Below are 10,826 nucleotides of genomic sequence, written 5' to 3'. Positions count from 1 at the left end.
GGGCGTGTAAATAGCCGCTGGAACAGCACCCAACAGGCTCGCTTGAGCGCCAGGAAGGAGGCACGTGCGGTGGCAGCGGCAGCAACTCTACTGCCGGGAGAAACGCGTGAATGGAGTCACACGTTGCGCGTGTTAGAAAGAGGGTGGAAATGGAATCGGCGCTCATGCTGGTAAAAAAGATGCCGAAATCTAACAGGTGGGAACCTCGCCAACGCAATTGCTTCTTCTCTACTCCCTCATCCAATGCGTCATTCCTAGGAACCCAAAAAGGAACTAACAAAATTAAAAGAATAACAGAGTTGCAAGGATCTTGGAGGTCTTCTAGTTCAACCCCATGTTATGGAAGGAGACCCTATACCATTTCAGACAAATGGTGGTCCAATCTCTTCTTAAAAACATCCATCAATGGAGCATGCACAATTTCTGGAAGCAAGCAGTTCCAACTTTGAGGAAATTTTTCTTTATTTCTAGGTTGCTTCTCTCCTTGATTAGTTTCCATCCATTATTTCTTGTCCTGCCTTCAGGTATTTTGGAGTGTAGGTTGACCCCCCCCCTCTTCCTTGTGGCAGCCCATCAAATATTGGAAGACTGTTATCATGTCACCTCAGTCCTTCTTTTTATTAGATTAAACACACCCAATTCCTACCTTTAGTCATATGTTTTAGCCTCTAATCCTCTTTGTTACTGTTCTCTGCACTCTTTCCAGCGTCTCAACATATATTTTTTATATAGTGGAGACCAAAACTGGATGAAATATTCCAAGTTTGGTCTTATCAAGGCAATGTAAAGCGATACTAACACTTCACATGATCTTGATTCTATTCCTCTGTAGTGCAGCCTAGGACTGAATTATTTTTTTTGGGTGGCTGAAACACACTATTGTCTCATATTTAAGTGATTGTCCAGAAGGACTCTTCTTAGATCCTTCTCACAACTACTACTATTGAGCCGGATACCACCTATTCTATACCTATGCATTTGGTTTTCCTTGCCTAAATGTTAAACCTTACTTTCCTCACCACTGAATTTCATTTTGTTAGATAGTGCCCAATGTTCAAGTCTGTTGAGAGCCTCCTGGATTTGAGCCTATCTTATGATTGACTATTGAGTATTCCTGCCATCTTGATGTTATCTGCAAATTTGATAAGTTCCCCTACTATCCCTTCATCTTAATCATTTATGAAACTACTGAAGTATACTGGGCCTAAGACAGAACCCTGTGGTATCCCACTGCATACTTTCCTGCATGTAGATGCTGTTCCGTTAAGGACTATATGTTGAGTACAGTTAGTTAGCAAATATACTAATCTGTCTGGTGGTACTGCTGTCCATCTTTGTATGCATATTTGAGAATACAGAATGCTGCTATATAGGTTTAAGAAATGCTGAATTGGGAAAATTAATTTAAAAATACTATTTAAATAATTACTTCCCAAAAACTAAGTTCCTCAAATAAGCTAGCTGTATCAAAGGATTACAATATGCTTGTAGAGACTGCTGCCATCACATGGTGATATGGTTATTTTACTTAGAATGCCTTTGTCTAATGGAAAAATTTATCATCTGAAAGCATTCTTGGTAATACTCCCAGAGCGCTTCAGTTATTGGACAGATTATATGTATATTTGTTTGGGTAGATTAATGCCTGTATGTAGAATGTAGATATATTTACAGGTAAAAATTTTCTGCATATTACTTCGATTTTGATTTAAATTTAAATGCTTTGATGCATTCTAGACTGACATTACCTATTTAATCAAAAGCCTTTTACTGTAAACTGGGGAATTTTAACTGGATTTCTGCACTTATAGGGCTATAGAAAGTTTTATGTGTGTTCCAATACGTTCCATAAAAATGGATCTGCCACGATTGTGTGCATATGGAAGAGATCTACAATACATGAAAACGTATTTTTAAACAATACTCTTTTAATTCTGCAAAATTACTTGTTACATTTCTAACTTAAAATGCTTTAAATGATTTATTTTATTTATATTCTGCGTTATTTATTTATAGGCATCTATTTGGAGTGAAGTATCATCAATAAACCACATGATAAACAATGGAATAACAATAGGACTTAAACTTATATACTGCTTCACAGTGCTTTACAGCCTTCTCTAAACTGCTTAGAGTTGCCCCCAACAATCCTGGTCCTCATTTTACTGACCTTGAAAGGATGGAAGGCTGAGTCAACCTTAAGTTGATGAGAATTGAACTGCCGAACTGCTGGAAGTCAGCAGTCAGCAGTATTAGCCCACAATACTACATTCTATGCACTGTGTCTGCACCTTTGGCCCACTGGGTGGTGTGGTGGACGTCACAATCTGGAAGCTTTCAGGATTTGGATGGAGAAAACAGATATAATTTAGGGCTGTGCCATCTATGGCTCAATGATGGGCATCTCTTCCCTTGGAAAGACCAAACTTCAATCTGAAGTCCTCCTAGCCTCTTAACTTCTGCTCACAGAGCAGGCATAGCTAAAATGGCTTATGCATAGCGTAACAGGAACATGATGCACTGAAGACAGTTACTAATGCCTTGTCATCTCTTGCTTAGATTACTCTTGATTTACATGGGACTGCCCTTGAAAGCCATCTTTTGAGCTTTCTTCTGATGCTTGTTGTACTGTTTGTAATTCCTGCCATCAAATACGTAAAATTTATTTGGATAAAGTCCTAGGATGATCTGCACTTTATTATTTTGGCCTTCTCCTATCATTTTGTCTACCTGCAGAGGAAGGAAATGGAGGAATGTGGGAATTTTTTCCATATAGTTCTGAAGTGTGTATTAGAACAGAAGAAATGAATCAGCCTAATGACCCTGAATGACAAGGAGACAGATAATAGAAACCAGATTGTTGTCCATTTCCTGGTGTAAAACAAAGCTCAAATGAGTACAATAAATGATAATGTATGTTAGAAGGTGCTAGTATTAGAAGCCTTTGTAGGAATGTGAAATCTTATAGCAATATCAGATTCTGGCTGTAAAGTTCACAGCATGATTTATGTTCCTTTCTTTAATTTTTATGTAACAGTTCTGGGACTATATAACCCATAACCTTGCTTAGTTGGGTGCTCTTTACATTCTTATGACCTGCGCATGCTATTAAAAGATAATTTATTGCATCAAACTCCAAATATTTGGTTTCTTGTTTAAAGTCATTATTTTTCTCGCAACAATGTAGTGCCATATAGCAATAGCACTTAGACTTATATACTGCTTCATAGTACTTTACAGCCCGCTCTAAGCGGTTTACAGAATCAGCATATTGCCCCCAATGAACTAGGTCCTCATTTTACCGACCTCGGAAGGATGGAAGGCTGAGTCAATCTTGAGTGAAATTGCAGTCAGCCGGCAGTCAGCAGAAGTAGCCTGCAGTACTGCATTCTAACCACTGCGCCACCTCAGCTCTTGCTACGTGAACTGCATTGGTTGCCATTCAACTTCCGAATGCAATCTGAGGTGCTGGTTAGTTCCTATGAAACCTGAAATGCAGGTATTTCCTTCATGCTTAGGGACTTCTGAAATAAGATGAAAACATGGCTCTTTTGGAAAGCTTTTGAGGATTAATTATTTACTGTTTTGATTATGAACCTAGGTCACGAGTGTCAAATATCACGACTGTTTTGCCTTTGTGGCACCAGTGTGGGTGTGTCCTGCGCAGGATGCATTTGGCCTTTGGGCCACCAGTTTGACCCCCCTAGTCTAGGTGATCAAAAATTTCTTAATTTGAAATGGATTTTTTTAAAAAATCAAAAATTTTATTTGTACTAAAATATTTTTCATTTCATTAGAAATAAGCGCTGTATGGCATTTTAGCCAGATTAAAAGCTTGATTTAAAAAGGAGAAAATTGAGGATTTGGAAAAGGTAATATTAAAGCTGCACTTTAAAATGCACATAATATGGCATTTTCTCTTTGTGTTGACACTGGAGGTCCCAGAATTCTTAGCCTCATGATTAAACATATTAAGTGGGGTCCAAACTTACTGGAAGGCATTAGATTGGCAACAGGAGCATAAAGATACACTACACTCAGTATATGACATAATCTGTATTTAAATTATAGATAGCATTAAATTGATCTTTTTTACCTTTTAAAAAATCAGACTTTTGCAATCAAATGAATCAAGGCGAAAAAGGAAAAAAAAGCAATTTAATGAGGACAACCTATATGCGCTTCTTTAAAAAAAGACTATGCAGTAGGTCAAAATTGTACACAAAATTAAATTGCTTTGTAAAAAGTCTTAAAGAATAACTATTGCATTGTAGTTCTCCCTAGGTAATGTATAAAGGTGACAAAAATGTGATTTTCCTCTGCATGCAAACTTAAGTATTCTGCCAATTACATCAAGAAAAACACCATCTAAATCAACATGACATTAAACAGATTGCATTTTTCTCTAACATCCAACTACCTAGGTGAAAAACCAAATGGAATTCTTCAGTGTTTGGAATGCTTATATGTACTGTAGGTTAGCTGTGTTGAGCAGCTACAAGGATTCTCATTATAAATAATTCATTAGAGTAGATTGGGATATCCCCCCCCCCCCACCTGATGTTTTATTCAAAACTATTTTCAAAGCAGTGTGTTGATGCGATGCCAACAATTTTGCTTTCCTGGAGTTTTTACCTGATTTAAAATTTCAAATCAGTGACAGCTAAAATAAACAACCAGCTGCTGACATAGACTAATTCATATGTTCATCACTAAGTTATAAGCAGGCTTTCTCCACCTCTCAAGTTCCTTTAGGATGATGTTGATTGGAGATCATGGCTTTAATTTTCATTAATAGTTCTCTCTTAATAGTAAATAAATATAGAGCTACATAATGTTGTAACTTTTAATTTTTAGAACATGATTCTTATTAGGAAAATATGACAATTTTGCTATAATAGAGAACAGTTCTTTTATGTATAATTAAAACAGAGGGCTTGCCTTTCTTGATTGAGCTGCAGGGAGAATGGGGACAAACTATATCTGACAGTTTACTGCCCAAGGAGGGATGAATGTTCAACATCCTTCATGACAAGGTGCTCTAAGAAGGGAGAAAAAACTCACAATGTACTTTTCTTACTAGATATTACTGGACATGGAAAATCAACTTAGAGAAGACAATCACATAAATACCCAAGTTGTGAGATATAAAAGGAACCTACTAAGGGAATACATCAGTGGAGGTGGCTAATGGACTAATTAGCAGACCCCACCCTCCCTGCACTTTCTCGTCCTTTTCTGCTCATCTTTTACATTTCATTGTACTATTTTATTCCTTTGTATTGTTACATTTACATTTCTTAATCATTTTTTCCCATTTTGTTGTTGCAAGCTGTCCAGAGTGATCCCATGGCGAGATGGGCAGAAAATGAATTTAACAAAGGTTGATGACCAGCATCTTGAATTGCACCTAAAAGCAGTTCGAGTCACTGCAGTTCCCATAGATAATGATGTTACATGGATAAATTGTGACTTGGCCATTATTATTTCAGCCACTATATTCTGGAGCAGCTGTAGCTTCCTGTTGGTCTTCAAGAGCAGCCTCATATAAAAAGAGGCAGTAGCTCAGCGATGAGGTGAGAAAAGCATGAGTAATTTTCAACAAAGTTTCCTAAACTGGGAATGTTTACAACTGATACACAAGAGATCCGGGCAAAGACCTCCTTGTTCACAAGCTGTATTCACTTTTCCAGCAGGAGCTGTGAGTCTAAAATGATCCCCAAACTATTAACTTGCTCTGTATTAGGGAGAACTATCCTATTCAATATTAAATATTAAATTCTGCTAGAATGTGCACAGTCACTGTATCTGGCTGAGATTGAATCTAAGCCTCTTTCTGCCCTTTTAGGCCCTTACAGCCTCTAGGCATTAGGAGCCAAGGTGGCGCAGTGGTTAAATGCAGCATGGCAGGCTACTGCTAGATCAGCAGTTCAACGGTTCAAATCTCACCGGCTCAGGGTTGACTCAGCCTTCCATCCTTCCGAGGTGGGTAAAATGAGGACCCAGATTGTTGGGGGCAATATGCTGACTCTCTGTAAACCGCTTAGAGAGGGCTGAAAGCCCTATGAAGCGGTATATAAGTCTACTGCTATAGGCATTAGAATAGATTACAATTACATCTCCTTTTTAGCTTTTGAGTTATATAAATGTAATAAACATAGTATCAAATTACCTCTCATAGTATTTATTTATTTAGTATATGGCATACAAGTCGAGGAAGGCTATAATGTTATGAAGAGTAATTTCATGTTGATATTAAACAGGTGATGGGAGAAAATTTGAGTTTGGTTGCATGCCACATTGGAAAGCGCATGAAGAGATCTCTCCCCTTCATGTACAGTCATTTAGTCCTGGTCACAGGAAAAAGAATCACTGTAACACTGTGCTCTTTGCTTCTCAGCTCTTGCAGTCAATCCAGAAGAATACTATGGTCAATGGTATTCAATGCAACTCAAAGATGCTGTAAGACCAGGAAGGCTGCATTTCCTCCATCTCAGTTCTGCCATATATCATTCACAGAAGTGATCAGTGTAATCTCAATGCAATGTCTAACCTTAAAACACACAAAAAAGGTTCCAGTAATTTGTTTCATCCAGGATTCATCACAATTGAATTGAATTGAATTGAATTTTATTATTTGTATGCCGCCCTTCTCCGGGAGGGACTCAGGGCGGCGAACAACTCAAAAGGGGAAAAGGGGAACATAGAACAGAATACAAATAATTAAAATAACCAAGAATCACACAACCATACAAGTCGAGAGGGGAGGGGAACTCATCAACCCCAGGCCTGCCGGCAAAGCCAGGTTTTGACGGCTTTTCGGAAGGCCTGGAGAGAGGTGAGGGTCTGAATCCCTGCGGGGAGTTCATTCCAGAGGGCTGGAGCTGCCACAGAGAAGGCCTTCCTCCGGTAGTAGCCAGGTGGCATTGGCTGGTAGACGGAACCTGGAGGCGGCCAACCCTGTGTGATCTAATGGGTCTTTGGGAGGTAATTGGCAACAGGCGGTCTCTCAAGTACCCAGATCCAATACCATGAAGGGCTTTATAAGTTACGACTAGCACTTTGAAGCGTATCCGGAGACTAATTGGTAACCAGTGCAGCTCGCGGAGGATAGGTGTAATGAATTGCAGATTCATTATAATCTCAACAATTGTATTTAGAAAGGGGAGGTTAAAGACAAGTTGAGGGTTGTCCAAGCAATGAGTTCTTGATGATGAGACATATTGCTCAAGGTTGGCGGCATTATCTCTCACCCAAGGATGCATTAAACATTATCCTTGCTAGCTTCCTGTTATCCTCCTCAGCAGATGTCATCAGCACTTCAAGGTAGAGCACACTAAGAAACCAGTCATGAAGGCCTTTTATTATAAGGTTAGGATATCAGAATCTTCCAAGTCTGAATGTGCTTCCTTCACTTTTATCTTTATGAGAACTATGGAGGTAATTAATGCTCCAGTTGTAGCCTGGACTGAGATCCCTTTTATCTGATTATTGTCTTGATAGTGACATTTCCTCAAATTTATTCCTTCTGCCCATTATCTAAAAACAGGGTTCCTATTTAACAGTGGTTTGGCTGATGACAGAGAACCCTGCCTACTTCCTCAAAATAGATAGGGACAAATTATTTCCAGATCATTTTAAAGAACATTCTCTGTTATTTCCTGTAGAGTTGTTCAACCAGTATCCAATGCTAAGTGTATGTGAATGATTTTATCCTCCAAGATGCCTCTAGAATCTTGCCCCTCAAGAAGCTTCTGGATTAAGATGTCCAGCAGAAATAAATAATGGCAAGGATGCTGCCACAGTAAACTTAGTTGTAATGATGAATGACAGTGATGTCTCTGTGTATTTTTTCAGATACATACCTATTGAGTTTAATGGAAGTTACTCTCAGATGTATGGCCATTTCTTCTTTTGGAAATGAATGTATACACAAGCTGCTTATATGCTCAGAACGTTTTGCATTATATTTGTTTTATTTTGTATACCAGTGTTGCCTATGCTGGCTACAATTTAGCATTATTTCTGAACCTCTGTATTCAGAAATAAACAATGTTAGATTTCAACTGTAATCAACCGAACAGGTTCTGATTTATATTCTCACCTAAACTAAACGGTCTTGGCAGCATATTCGCCTTTAGAATAAATAAATCTACAAATCTAAACACAAAGCTGAAAGAAATAGTAAAGGGATAAATAAGAAATTAAAGACAAGCAACTAGATATTATGGAAATTATATTTAAAATTGTAAAAGAAATTCTAGATTTAGCTTGAGGGTAAAGATAAACACTGAATCAGGAAAAACAGAAAGATACTTCATTTATAGAAATGATGTAGTCAGTAGATCATAATATCCAATGTATAGCACTTGCCCAACCTCAGTTGAACTAAAAAAGTATGCAGGATTGGACCTAGTTAGCACTTGGGTTGGAAGTGCTAGGTTGATAAAAAAAATTGAGAAGGTGTACAGAAAGAAAAAATATAGCACTTGCAAGGAGGGGCATATCACTTCCATATTATTTCCAGAAAAAATGTATTGAGGAGGTTGCCAAGAGTTGTCTAATTAAAATGCATGGCTGATTGAAGCTTCTGTTTTTTTTTTTTTATTAAAAGACAACTCCATCTGTGTATAGTATTTTCTCTTATGGGTGATCTTAACTAGGAAGCAGTTTGTAAAAAATATCATTAGCTAACAACTTTTAAAATCTAGAAAATTAGTGAGACTCAGGTAGAAGAGATTACTTCCATCTTTGTTTGGACTGTACTTTTATTGTTGTGCTAAGTGAATTTCTCGTGGTATTAGAAGAAGTTATTCTAGAGCTGACATCTGCTCCCCGAGGACTGAAAACACTCACTTATTTCATATTGGCTAGTTAGCAGCTGTCAGATGGTAACAGTATTCAATCACTGCCAGCTTTGCGTGTTTTTGAACCAGCAACTTTAAAAAGAAAAGAAAAACCGAAACATATATTGCTGTTACACCGAGCCCTTGGGATGTGCTTCCTTCTCAGCAACAAATGTCTGATGTGTTTAGGAAAATTGATATCAGCAAATGAATGTAAAAGAGATGAATGGGATTAAAATTATTTAAAGAAATTTAGTTATGGTATGTTTCAGGTAACCAGAGATAAGCTTCCTTTAAATCAGTACATATATATTCCAGTCTCTCACTGGAAATCTTCAACCAGACACAGACATCCATCAGAAATAGTTTATGCAGAATAATATATATGTCTCACTAAGAGAAACATTGCGGCTGTACTAATATTTGCTGTACCAGATCTTGAAAGAAAAAGTATATTAAGAATATATTAAGAGTGTGATTGAGATTTTTTTTTGGCTCAACGGTTTAAATGAAAAAAAAAAGTCAGCAATTCTGCTACAGGAAATAGTATCCAGGACATTAATAGTATCTGAAAACAATAATGTACTGCTACAGTTAATAGTGATACATCATTTTACATAGTTTAAGTATTTTTCTATGTCCTTCAAAAAATAATTTGATTTGATTCAAGGCTGAAAAAAATGATTTGCTGACTTTTGGCATGCCTAATATATAGTTGTATTATTATTTGACAACATGTAAACATTAACTAAACTTCTGTTCTCTGAATGATTCTCAGATTTAGAATATCATTAGATGTTAGGAGATAAAAAAGTGATAATTCTTTGGGCATGATCTTCTCTTTTACTGCTTCAGGTGTCAAGGGAGATATACAGTTCGGGCTCCTGCTCTTCTGGCGTCCTCAACCATTGTTAATTGTTGTTGCTGTGGTGTGTCTTTGATGTTGTCTCTCCATCTTCTTCTGGGTCTGCCTCATATTCTTTGACATTCTCATCTTTTTGCATATGCATGGTATGTTTTTGTATATTATACAATATGGAATCACAAGACATCATCTCCAGATGAGCAAACCACTTTATTTGTTGTTTTTTGGATGTAGTTTAGGACTAGTTCTATGCCAATTCTTTCTCTTATGGTTTCATTTCTGATTTTATTTCTTCTGATCACTCCAGCAGTTTTGGGGCATGATAAGAAGTGTCATATGCTCTTGCACCTACATTAATTTTTCATCAACTGCAATTAGAACATTAGCATACTTAATGAATGGTGGTTTAATAATCAAGTAGATATAAGTAAATACAGCAGGCGAGTTTGCAGCTTCGAGTATGTCAGAAACATACATTTGTATATACTTGAGAACCGAAACTAGTGGTTTACTAGTCTCTGGAATGGATATCTAGTTCTTAATGCCAGTCCAACTGCATTGTGTTTTTTTTTTACTTTTAAGTATAGGAATAAAACTTAATAGGTAAAAGTTATTAGAATGTCACGACTTGGGAGAAAAATGTTTGCAATTCTGATTTTGTCCTGTAGAGGGGATATTTTCATAAGAATTTACAGTAGCAAAGTTAAGGTGCAGCTTTTAATTGATGTAAAACACAAAAGCTTATAAAATTTGTCAGTTCCTAAAGTATCACAAATTTATGTTTCTGTCAAGAATAGATATATCAATTCAGAAATAAAAACTGTTTACTTTTTTTTTTTTACCAGAGATGTCCATAGGAAGTGGTTAAAAAATTAAAGGTTGGCCATAAATATTGTCATCAAAGCTCTGCCTGATTATTGTTTTTTTTAAACTGTGTTGCACATAAAAAATCAGAAATTCAATCAGACTGCTGTGGCTATCTTCATCTTTTTGACTAAATTCTGCAGATATTCCTGCCTTTTATATGGAAATTTCTTTTACTTTGTTCAGTGGTGACATTATTCTACAACAATAATTAATGAGACTTATTTGAACGTTTGTTTTATAACTAGTAT

This window comes from Thamnophis elegans, chromosome 1 (genome assembly GCF_009769535.1).
Source record: "Thamnophis elegans isolate rThaEle1 chromosome 1, rThaEle1.pri, whole genome shotgun sequence".
In the NCBI taxonomy this organism is placed as follows: domain Eukaryota; kingdom Metazoa; phylum Chordata; class Lepidosauria; order Squamata; family Colubridae; genus Thamnophis; species Thamnophis elegans.
The sequence above is the reverse complement of the archived record's forward strand: the minus strand, read 5'-3'. Positions refer to the sequence as shown.